The sequence below is a fragment of the Myripristis murdjan genome, chromosome 2 (genome assembly GCF_902150065.1).
Source record: "Myripristis murdjan chromosome 2, fMyrMur1.1, whole genome shotgun sequence".
Taxonomy (NCBI): domain Eukaryota; kingdom Metazoa; phylum Chordata; class Actinopteri; order Holocentriformes; family Holocentridae; genus Myripristis; species Myripristis murdjan.
The window spans coordinates 9,229,823-9,242,977 of NC_043981.1; the positions used below are offsets into that span (position 1 = coordinate 9,229,823).

At 41.0% G+C, this 13,155-nt stretch overlaps 1 protein-coding gene across 2 annotated transcripts in view; it reads left to right on the forward strand.

Moving 5' to 3' along the window:
• The window catches only part of LOC115373471 (filamin A interacting protein 1-like), an 82,398-nt gene that overhangs the window by 58,473 nt on the left and 10,770 nt on the right, over window positions 1-13,155 (forward strand). The window contains exon 1 of one of the 2 annotated variants that reach the window (XM_030071898.1): window positions 8,054-8,134. The exons of the other annotated variant lie outside the window; for it this stretch is intronic. The gene's annotated coding sequence lies outside the window, so the exon portion shown is untranslated. Of the gene's footprint in view, window positions 1-8,053; window positions 8,135-13,155 lie in introns of those variants that run through there. 2 annotated transcript variants of the gene reach the window in all.

A 13,155-nucleotide genomic window follows, 5' to 3' on the forward strand; every position in this document is an offset into this window, starting at 1 on the left:
AACCCTAACAAGCATTTTAAGGAAGCAGAACACACAGACGACATGTGGACCTGTCAGACAAAGTTAGTTTCGTTTCCTCTGATGGTGTAACTGTAGCTGGACAGTTGATCTATGTCGTTTTGAGTGCAAATCTTGAAGTTAAAGCTCTAAAACGTCTTGTTAGCATCACTAGGTGACAACTTACGAGTGACAAGCGTCTCGTTGTGAAGAAAAATGGCCCAATGAAATCCACCATGTCAGAGTTTTCTCTTACAAAGGAAGCAGATGTACTTTTTATGATATTGCTACTAAGTTCCCCGAGGGTTACTGTTGGTAGAGGAATGGTCAAGGTCACACACCTTCCCCACCCACATAGACACCAGCACACACACACTCACCCACAAGGTTAAAGGTCCTCGGTCATGTACATTCTTCTGCAAAAGTAGTGTGTGTGTGCTTAAAGAGTGAGAAAAAGTAAGGAAAGGCAGAATGAGAGAGAGAGATATGACACAGGAGAGGGAACGATGGAGAATAAGAACAGTTTGTGGAGAAAAGGGGCAATCAAGTCCACGTCTAGGGGCCATCCTCAACCACGCAGAAAGTACAACACACCAACAGCGAACAAATGCTCTTCAGCCAGAGAATGGCCATAAACACTGATTTTGACCTTAAAAGGCCAGTGAGCGAGTTTCCATCCTCGTGTTCATGTATTTAACAGTGGAGCCCACGCTGAGGCCCCAGCAGAGAGAGAGAGAGAGAGAGAGAGAGAGAGTGAGAGAGAGATGCAGAAGAAAAACAGAAGGAGAGAGAGAAGTTAGAGAGAGAGAGGAGGGAAGGGGAGAGGAGATAAAGAGAGAGCGGGCACAAAGCAAAACAAACAGAGAGAGAAGAACTGGGAGTCAAAGTTCGGAGTGGATGAAGAGAGTGAAAGAATTTGAGAGAGATAGACAGAAAGAGAGAGAGGAGGAGGCATATGGATGTGATTACAAGGCGATGATGTCATGTATGTATGTCAGGTAATCAGCCCCTGGGCTCTGCGTATCACACAGGCATGTGTGCATCAGACGGCCCACTCACTCAGACAGCGCTGAATGTGTAGGGCAAGACTACGCCTCGTCTGTGACAGCTGCACAGAGATGGTCTGTCTGTGCGGTGTGTGAAATTGCACACACACACACACACACACACACACAGGAACACATCACTGCACAGGACGACAGTATACCTTTGTCTTTGATTTGGTCTGTTCCTGCCACATGCAGATGGTTGATCAGATCCTTATGAGAAATCAGGCCCCAGGTAGTTCACGCACACACACACACACAGGTTGCGACAGAGCAGTAAAAAGAAAACACACATGCTAACGTGTGCCAGACAGACTGCACACTCACATAACACTCATATGGCGAGTCCTCACACTCTGTGACAGCTGCAGCCTCCATCTGGTTTGAACATTAATGGTTTATCAGATCCCTGCTAGATATCAGGTACCAGTCATTGCACACACACACGGACACACGCACGCGCTGACATGGATGTCTTCGTCTGCACACACAAACCAGTGATTTTATGCATTACATATGACAGCTGTGCTTTTCGTCACATTTAGTCGTAGATGGTCTAAGTAACAGAAATCAGGGTATCTCGTATCATGTGTTCACTCACATAACCCAAAATGTAAAATCCAATCTTTCTGAAGTCTAAGGAGGTCACAGTTGGGCTGAAATCCAATGAGAAATCATTTTTGGAGACTGACGAAAGCAGATCGCTCCATCTATGTAGCCCACGTTTCACATGGAAATCGGATGCTGATGAAACACTTTTTTTTAATTTCCAGGAAGTCCTAGATCCAATGAAAACTATCAGAGTGTGTGTGATGGCCCACGGTGACATGGGGACACGCCGGAAGATCCCATCATGGGATTTAATGATTATGAACACTTTTTTTTGATGAACCACAGTCATTACTCATCCAAACCGAACCCTGAACCTCTGCATTCTTCTGTGAATTGTCAGCGGTATGGTCATCCCAGATAGGTTACATAATAGTCTTCATCTCACCGCTATTTGTCATTTGGCATGGGCTGTCACAGCAAACATGTTTGTGTGGCCGGCTCTTGTGTTTGATCCCTGACATCTGTTTCAAGTGTACTGTACACAGGGCCCTGAATACGTCCAGATTCAGAAATAGAGTACCTAATTTTGGATGACCGAATTGTTTGTTCCAAGAGCAAACAGTTTGCTGCAGGGAAACAGGAGACAACACAAACCAAAATACATCACGATTTAGGACTGAGGCTCAACAGACAGTTTCTGGACTCTGTGACACTGTATGATTGTGAAGTACTGCCGCTTGAATTGCCTGAAATCAATCCAATTTATGTCCATGGTTTTACTCAAGTGTGCTATTCCCATGCCCTTGACGCAAATCAGCACAATGCTTCTTTAAAGGCCCCTCAGAGCTTCAGCGAAGAAAACCTCTAAATGGTACATCTGTATGATGGATATGAGGCTGATGAGGACAGAGGTGGTGAGGAGCTTCATCCACTGTCGGTGAGACGGATCGCTTGCTTGCTGCTGTTTGGGTGAAAGTTTTGTATTTCATTCTTAAAGGAGTAGTGGCTAAATGAGAACTGAGTCACCTCACGTGTCAGGCAAATCATGTGTGCCACAAAACCAAACACACCAGAGAGCATCACTTGATATGAAGCAAGAGAGGAATATTTTATTTGCACTGAGCAAACTGATAACATAACAAAAAAAAAGAAAAATGCTTGAATCATTGTGGATAATTGGCCGCTTTTTCAGTTTACAAACACAAATATAATGATGCCAAAGGAGCAGTGACAGCTGCGTCATATTTATTGACTTTAGATTGACAGTAAACATTTTATTTTGCTCAAAATCCATCTATGGACATCCAGAGGAAAGAGTGGAAGCTCTCAAGAGAATACAGATGTAGCCTGTTACAGCCAGTCTTCAGACAGGCTATGCTACCTTAATCTGTGGGTGCCTTAATATAATTAGCAACTATTCAGAAGTCTGCAAATGCTTTCTAAGTCCCCTGGTGTAAATATTTGGTTTGAGAGCCGGCACGAAGAGGAAATAAAAATGATCTCAGACAAGGTAAGCTTGAATTTTAGTCACTGGTTCAGAGGAATAAACTGTTCCAAGAGCGCTTTAGAAACCCCATTTATAAGCTTAAATTATTTACTTTTTTAGAGTCACTATCAAGAGACTTTAGAGAAGTTCAGAGGCTGAGCCCACTGAGCTACACAAAGTGACTGAGGCCTGCCTTTGCTATTAGCCAGCACCCAGAGGAAAGACTGAAAATCTCTCAGCAAAGACACTCTGAAGCTCCACGGCCCAGTGGCTCAAAGTGATAGACTGCTGCCTCTTTGGTTAGATGGTCTTGGTTCAAGTGTTACGCTGACTTTCCACTGTTCTGTTGTGAGTTAATTTTGAGAGCCAACATCCAAGGCAAAGACTTAAAAGCTCTAAGAAAGTCTCTCTAAAGCAGAATGACCCAGTGGCTCAAAGAGTTGCACAGCTACTTGAAACACTTCTGAGCTTTTGAGTTCAAGGCATCAGCCTGAGTTCTTCTATTAGGTTTTGAAAGGAGGCAGCTCAAGTACAGATTGAAAAGCTCTGAGAAGTAACTTCTTAGTGCAGTGTGACACAGTGCTTTGCAAATTTAGCTGTCACTATGAAGAGTTCAAGGTTGTAGGTTCAAGCCTGTATTTTTTGGTGTTTTTTGCATTCCAACAGTCAGAGTAAAGACTGAAAAGTTGTCCCAACACTATGTTGAAACTGCTTGATGTAATAGCTCAAAGCACTGAAGTGCTGCATGTGTGACTTTGTCTCATGGGTTCAATCCCCGAGCATGTTGGAGAATTTTGTATACCAACACCATAAGTAAAATGTGATAAGCCCTGACAAAACTTTGTTCCCATGCTTAAGACTCAGTGGCTCAGTGTGTTAGGCAGCGGCACAAGGATCTTGAAGTTGTCGCTTTAAGAAAGACAGTCAATTTTGAGAGCTGACAGTCACAGTTAAGACCTTAAAGTTGTAACAAACATTGCATTGAAGCAGCTCAATGCACTAAGTGGCTGCAACGATGACTCAAGCTCATGGGTTTGAGTTTTGGGTGCCAACAACCCGAGTAAAGGCTGAAAAGCCTTAAATAAACACCAGCAAATAATCAAGACCTGGTGGCTAAAGGTGTTGAGGCGTTAACATCAAGAACTTGAGGCTGTCAGTTCAAACCTCAGGCAGTCACTTTTGAAAGCTGACAGCCAGAGTATTGACTTAAAAGTTGTACTAAACACTAAGTTGTAGTAGTGAGATGCAACGGCTCAGTTCGCTAAAACGCTGCAAATGTGACTCTAGCCTGTGGGTTTGAGCCTAAGACAGTCCCTGAGTTTTGGGTGCCAACACACTGAGTAAAAGGTGAAAAGCCCTAACAAGCCTCCTTCAAAGAGTTAAGACCTGGTGGCCTGAGGTGTTAGACAGAGCTGCAAGACTCTTGAGGTTCTGGGTTCAAGCCTCAATAAATTTAGTCAGCAAATTTTGAGAGCTGATAGTCAAAGGGGCGCCTTAAAAGAGTTAAAAACTTCTAAAAGCAAAGCGGGCAGGTGGCATGAAGGGATAATCCCTGCCCCAGCAACACCAGGGGAAGATCAAACTGCTGGTTCAAATCCCCCTCCAGCACAAACCAGAGCTGGCCAGCTCCAATCACCACCAAGCACAATTGGTCCACCACTGGCACAAATCAGAGTCAGCCAGCCCAAACCACCAACCATGATTGGCCCACCACCAGCACCAATCAGAGCTGGCCAGTTCAAACCACAACTGTGATTGGCCCACCACCAGCACAAATAAGAGAAATCAGAGCTGGTCCACCACTGGCACCAATCAGAGTTAGCCAGTTCAAACTATAACAAACACAAACTACCACTACCAAGTGTGACTGGTGCCATGACACCAATCCCAACAAGAAACCAAGTTGAAAAGATTCAAGAGTGTTGAAAAGATTCAAGAGTGAACACCACTACCAAAACAAGTACATCTAACACCCTCACTGACTAAACTATAACCAGCTTCTACATACATCAGGCTCTTGTCAGGAGGAAGCCTACCTATAGGACACTCCAATTTACTCAGTGTCTTTATCAGTCACACCAAATTACCTTTATAGTCAATCAGATTGCAAAGCACCTTTAGCAGTAACTTTACTCAGTCACATCATATTGCAAAGTACCTTTAGCAGTAACTTCACTCAGCATCAGTCACAAAGTACCTTTACTCAATCACAAAGTACTTTTAGCAGTAACTTTACTTAGTATCATTATCAGTCACTAAGTACCTTTAGCAGTGACTTTACTCAATCATATTGCAAAGTACCTTTAGCAGTAACTTTACTCAGTGTCATGATCAGTTACAAAGTACCTTTAGCAGTGACTTTACTCAGTCAATCATATTGCAATCTACCTTTACTCAGTCACATAGTACCTTTAGCAGTAACTTTAACCAGTCACATCATATTGCAATGTAGCTTTAGCAGTAATTTTTCTAGTCACATCAAATTGCAAACTACCTTTAACAGTAACTTTTTGGAGCAGCCAAGGCTTGAACCAACATTCACTACACCCAATAGTGCCACACAATCAGGCACTGATACAGCTGAGCTATTCTTCAGCTTGCAAAGCACCCTGTTCTTCATGCTATTTCTACTAATATTCACACTACTGATAACACAAAAACCAGAAGCTAAGCTGGGATTCAAACCAACAACCTTGCACACAACAAGCAACTACTTATCTCACTGAGCTAACAACCAACTGTTGATAGGACTTCATCCAGCACCTTATTCATGCTAGGGTTCACACTGCTGAAAACAACATTGGGGAAAGGTTGGGAACCAAACCAGGAACCCTAGACACAGCAAACCCTTGCTTATCTCTCTGAGCTATAGCTGGAGCAGATTGACAGTCCTTTTCAGCCTATTTTCATGTGTGTTCAAACTAATTATAATAGGCAGAAGTGTTTAAATTTGAAGCAACAACAATACTGCTTAGCTTTGAACTTATACATGTTGTACTTATTTGAAATGGTTAAGATGTAAGGCTTGAACCAAGAACCTTATGCACTATAGGCACTTGGTTATACCACAAAGCTATCAGGGCTATTCAAATGTGAAGTAACCATCTGGAGTCCTGACAGTGTTACACTGTGCCAGTCAACTTGTGCACCAGCAGTGAGTCCTGCCACACCAATATGACACAATTTTTAAAATGCAAATGCAATTTAGTTATCCACTACTCTGCACACTGAATTTTCTGGATCCACGGTTATGGCAGGATTACCGTGTGATAAGTCAGCTCTATACATATTTGTCTTTTCTCTGCAGTCTGCAAAAGTCAATTCATCACCTCCTGTGTGCAGACAAGACTACCCACCAATGTCCATACTCTGAATCAGAATTCACAGTATCAGTAGATATGAAGTGCTACAGCCCTTTCATGATTTAAACTGATGATATGACAGTAGTTTTACATAAAAATGTTTGCATAGTGGAGCTTTAAATTGCTTCAGCAAGAAACCACTATGAAATATAGAAAATATCTTACTTCAGCAAAACTGTTTTCTTCAGCTTGGCTGGTAGTGCTCATAACATTTGGCAACAATGTCCTCATGACATGATTTATTTAGTGGGCAAGAAAGAGGAAAAGTCTTGCTCTTGTTCCCTTGCACTACTGGACTCACTTATTCCTGCAACCGCCTGCCTGCCTCACTGCCTGAACACACACAGTGACAGAATGGCCCTTTGTGTTTGAGGAGTGATATGTGTTGTAGAGGTATATATGACCCTGTATATCCTCTTGTGCTTAATTTGTCCTTTGAAGGAAACATTTGACATACAAAAGTCTTTCAATAAATATTGATATTCTCTTGTTAATGAGACATAAATGAGTGAGGTAAGAGGATGCGGATGATCGAAGTAAAGGTGGAGGCATTGTGGACTGAACATTGTGCCTATAAATAAAGGGTCTTGTAGGTTTACCAAACCAAACCTCACCATGAATAATGAGTTTCAGAGCAAAACCTGCAAAAGACCCTGGTGAAAATGGGGCCAGGGTGGTGTGAGTGTGGATGGATGAACTTCTGGAAACTGAGTCAGTAATCCCAAACAGTTGTATAATAGCAACACCATTAAGATGCACAACTGCCCAGGAATATGCATCAAATGTTTTCTTTTAAACTGAAAGATGTATTAGGTTTATGCTTACAGAAAGGCATTGATAATAACATCAGAGAGAATAGTGATATGTTCCATTTTTTCGCAGTTGTTTTTACTAATCAGACATCTGTCACAATGAGAAAAAAAATGCATTTTTCCTTCACTTTCTGTAAAACAACATATTAGCAGGGCTCGGTGCATCAGGAGTGCTATTGCTAACAAACCATTTCAGTGAAACTGTCAAAATGTCATGGGATCCCTTAGGTGTGGGCTGTGGATATGCGTTTCACATATTACAGATATGTGTTACATGTTTTTTCTTGTTCTGCTCCATTGGTGTCATTTACAAATCTCCATCCAAGAATTTCTTTATTAAGCTCTCGTACGGACAAGTTTCTTCTTTTTTCCTCTTTCCTCGGCAGAATAAATGACTTAAGCTGACAAAAGCCAGAAGGAAATACTGTAACTCGAACTGCTTGTCTCTCTTCACTTACTGCCTTGCCTCCGGAGCAATGACAGACCGGGCAGATATTTCACACGTTACATACGTCAAGAAACACCTTTCCCCCTTTTCTGGCACATCCTCTAGTTAAACAGTTACTTTAGGAGGCGCTCTGTCTCACACACACCCAGACATGCACGCATGTACATGCACACTCAGACTTACACACTGCACAAGCAAGCACACAACCCCCTCTTGTGCTTCTGCAATGCATAGCTCCATATAAGGACATGCTGATGATGTAATGCTCCATAGGCAGGGAGCACATCCCTTATTGTTTGGTCTGACTGCAGGAATGCCCACATTACAGCCACTAAGACTGTGAGACACACACGCAGAGGGAGAGTTGAGAGTTGAGTGCGGTACGGCGAGATAATCAGCTTATGGCAGTGGCGGGGAGACCTCTGGCTCAGGTAGGCAAACTGATCCTCACCACAAAGCGTGAATTTGGGAAAGGAACTTTCAGAAAAGTTGGTCTTGTGTTGATAGGCTCGGGGAAGCGCAGATGTTACGGGCAACATCACTTTATTCTGGTTGGCTCGACTTGTAAAAGTTCTGTAATGCAGATGTTTCATTTTGTTCTTTAAAGGAAAAAAGAATATTTCTTTAGTCTCAGAGTTGCCATTTGTTGTATAGGTAACTGTGAGTTACCAGCGAAAAGTTTCAGGATCAGACCTCGTAAAAGTCAGAAAAGTTTAGCAAACTCAGTAAAATAATATTTTAAAGCCAGTAAGTAAGTAAGTAGGAAAATAGTTAGAGGTAATAAAATAAATGTAAAAACACTTTAAAATCTATTGCAGTCATTTATTTATAAACTGTTGGGAAATGACTGGGGAGCAGTGTTGTAAGGTAATTGATTAAACATGTCATTTTGTTGCTTTTAGATGACATACGTAACGAAATATCAAAATACTTTTTTTTTATCATTATCACAAATCTCAAGAGGTAACTGTTTTAAAAGGATGATCTGGCTAGGTCAGTGGTCTGACGTTGTGAAGATGAACATAATCCAGCTTGAATTCTTTGTTCTAGGACAAAATAAAGCACCTAGCACAACTTATTACTGGCCATGTGTAGTTAATATACAGGAATGTGTCGGTAACACTGCTGCAGAGATAACTTAACAGTTTTAGAGGAGATACTGAGAGGTTTGATACAGGGACAACAGTACTATTCATCCACAAGGAAAAGGCAAAAGGACAGTCCAAGTCGTACAGTCCGACAGAAACTGGGCTTATCTCTGTGCTCATGTTCAACATGCATGTACTTCCATTAGTTATCAGCATGGCATCTAGGACGTATTGTGGCATTTGAAGATATGAAGAATGTTTGACAGAAACATTATTATCAGTTTGATTTAAGCAATGACTTTTCTTCTTTTCTTCTCCGGTAATCTGTAGCTGTGGGGTAAATAAGGTTATTAATTCCAAATGTATATCCACCAAAAAATGCTGCCTGCTCTTAATGTGTCTGCCTGCATGAAAATGAAGAATTTTACGCACTATTTTATATTCAAAATAGTATCATCTGTGGTGTTGAGGTACTAACTAGTGAATTTCAAGAAACATTTTTTTTTAATCCAAAGTGGATATTCAGCATTTTAGAATGAAACTCTCCAAACGAGTTCTTTTGTAAAAACAGTAAACTTTTAGGTCAGTCAAATCCAGAGCCCTTTTCTCACACACAGGCAACTCCATGATAAAGCACTCTGACTGGGAAGTGACTAAATATCAGTCCTGCATATTATATACAAGCTGATTGCACTCTGGGGGGCTATCACTTACCCTCAGTAGACTTTAAATAGAGTCCGAGCTTCTATCAACATCCCACATTTAAAGTCTGTCAACCATGAAGACACACAGGCCTTTATCGACAGATCTCTTTGGCAGCAGAGGTGGTCAGAATATATTTATCTGTACATACATGACCTAATCACGCATGATTAGTAAATGATACAGCAACTCTGACATATGGAACGGGTAACGTAGCTTTAAGTAGAGGGTGAGCCACAGTTTCCAGCTTCAGGAGCCACGTAAAGAGAGGGAAGCCCTCGGTGAAGCCATAATGGTGCAGTGCTGCTGGCAGAGCTCGCTCCCTCGTTAGCTTGACTGCTCCCAATTGGAGTTTTTTTTTTCTTAAATTGCATTTCTACTGAATGAGATAGTGTACAGCTGAGTGAGACAGACAGATAAAAACTGGAAGGAAGTGTAACAAAGACAGTGCAACAAAGGTCACAAGCTATATTCAGTCCTGTAATGCTGCGAGCACATGATTTCGACCTTAGCACCCTAAGCCACTAAATCACCCCCTCTAAATACGCTGTGGATGGGTGTACATTGAATGGGAAGGGTTGGTTACCATCTGTACCCACACCCTTTATCAACTGCTGACAGTGCAAAGGAATGATTTTCCATAACACATTAACTCTTTGTGGTGGTGGTCATGCACTGCCAAAAAAAAAAAAATCCATCTTGACAAGTCAATTTGTCCCATATTGAGATTTAAAATCTTGTTTTTCTTCAAACAGGGTACAAAATCAAATAAACTATCATCTAGTTTCTAGATTTTTTCTTGAATTAAGTGTAATTTTCTTGATACTCATGGGCTGATCTGACTTATTTCGACATATTTATACTTGCTCCAAGAAAAATTCCTGAAACAAGTGAATCTGCATTGGAAACACGTGGGATGATCTCATCCCATTTTTCACTTGTTTAAAGAAAAATACGATTTTAAGACTGAATATGACAGAATTTGACTTAAGAATTTTTTTTTTTTAACTATATGTTATGTTATAAGCTGATGTTTAGGCTGTAAGGTTCCTGGTCATCATGATACATGTCATCACTTTAATATGTATTACTTTGAAATAATGTTCTTTCAGGATGCAAGAACCTCTACATAGGAAGGTTGCTTTCTAACAACCAATGTAAATGTGTGATGAGACAAAATACAAACATATATTAAATATTATAGAACAGGAAACGATAGCTCTGCATTTCCTGCACACAAATGGAAACTGCTTGATGTACAAACTGATATTCAGTGGAGAGAGACTGCTCAGTGGAACATCCAATCCCAGAAATATTTTTGCCACTCTTACCCCAACTCGGGCTCCTGACATCCACAAGAGGTGTTTTTCAGTTCCAAGCAAAATATATACTGGTTCAATTACAGGATTATTTTCTTTGCCAGAGCTCAGGTGAATGATGGAGCGTGTAAGAATGTCTATTCTCATCCTAAGTTTCAGTCTGCATATCGTCTCCCCATTTACAATATAGACAGACGTGCGCGTCTGGACTAAATTACATCCAACAACAAAACTGTTCTCAGATGTGGTACAGCTGCCCAAACGCAAATTTATGTGTTTGTCTTTAATGTAAAAAGGTTTAGGGACAACTGATCTGGACTGACATCTCTTCACATCCTGCAAAGTACAAGGAAATCTTATCAGAAAATTATAGTCCCCTTTGGAAGTGCAAGTGTCAAGCCATTAGTGTGTGCAGGAATACAGTTCATGGCCTCTCCTCACAAAGGACTTCACTGATGGAAAGCGCCCTTACATATGGTACACAGGATCTATAACAGCACTTAAAAGTAATTAATGTTTTAAAATAGGCGGGCTAGGCCGACTTGCTACTCCTCCTCGGGTCCAAAGTCCATTTGTCATTCTACTCTAGCTGATGACATCACTAGAAAAACAATGGGGACAGAGATAAGAGACTGAGTAAACGGTGATTACAGGGAACAAGCTACATGGCAAGACTGAATTCTGAGTCCCTTAAAAGAGCTGTAAATTCTCAGCACTTGCATGTGGTTAGATAAGGTGTTACTTTTAGAATAAGATTTGCTGTTGATAAGATATGATAATAAAAATGCCCAAATAGCAACATATATTGTGTTGTAAAGATTGTTGTCCCCATTTTCTCTCACTATATATGTGTTTATCCTGCTTATCCTGCTTAACCTTGTAATACAGGTATTTTGTGTTAAAATTGGATCTATTGCAGATCAAAATGCATACAGAAAGTTTGGTAATACTACAGCACAATCCATAATGAGTTATAATAGGTTATTAGCCCTAGAAGCTCTCATAACAAGCCTACAAAATCTCACATCCTCACAATCCATTCTAACCACACTAATGATTAATTTCAAATAATTGTGAATATCCTCATAATATTTTATTGAGTGTTACCAGTTGTGCAGTCTGGATGTAATTGCAACACATGGATCCATTTACATGTGTCCCCCTACCTCCACCCACCCTTTAGCAGCTACTGAAGTACAGGGAAATGACACACACTAGTGCTGGGGAGTGACCCACCCTACCGCACTTACATCATGCCCTTCAACTAAGTGTACATGTGGAATTAGTGATCCCTGAAAAGGGGGAGGAGGGTTCTGTATAAATTCTGTGGGAGTGTAATTGCCTTTGGAAGCAGGGGGAATTCTTTCAAAAATATAGAAAAAACAGGGAGGGTAGGTGGTGGTGGTGGAGGTTTTGGTAAGGGGAGGAGGGTTAGTAGTAGAGGAACCCCTTAATTAAAGGATTGTTCCATGCCAGTGGGCCATCTGTGTGGAAATGCCTGGCAGCTGCACACACAGCAGTCATAACATCCCCTCCCCTGACGCTCAAGGCACTTCGACCTGGTGATATATGCATGTGGCAGACACAGTGACCCCGGGATGCACACTGTACTTTACGCACTACTACTGCAAATGAGTCCACGGGCACATGTGCACTGTACCTTGACATCATTTGAGTAATGCGCACTCCATCTGGGGTTTAGGAAATATAGAATTAGTTGTAAAAAATAAACTGATCTATTCTTGACTGATAGTGTTTTTTTTTTGTTTGTTTGTTTGTTTGTTTTTAAACCAGACTGCCTTGGATTTTAAGCTCTACAGGTCAGCTTTGACAGGCATGAATTAAAAAGATTAACTGAAAAAGTGAATAGACATTATCAGAAGAATGGTGCCTTCAGGTAGTCTCAAAGGAATGCAAGATTTTGATAGTATATACAGGGGAAAACTTCAACTGCTTATCATTACTGAGCTCACCATCAGAGATCTTATGGCCAAATGTTTCATTCTGTGTCATTTTTCTAGGAAGCTGACAATAGTCATCATCTACATTTGGCATTCCACTGAATTTAGTGAGAGAGTAGGAAAGCAGAACACCATAGCTGTGTTCCATTGTCCTGTTTCCTGTTTCATAGAGGATATGTCAAGTTGTATAGTATACAAAGTACACACCCAAATACTACGGAAACATTTTCAGATTCGATGATTGTTAAACTCAGGCCCAAATATTTACAATAGCATCTCAAGTTTCCAAACCATATGAGAATTAACTGGCAGCAAGGGAACTAAAGAAATTAACCACAGGTATTCCAGATACTACTAACCTGAGAGAGTTAAAGTACATTTT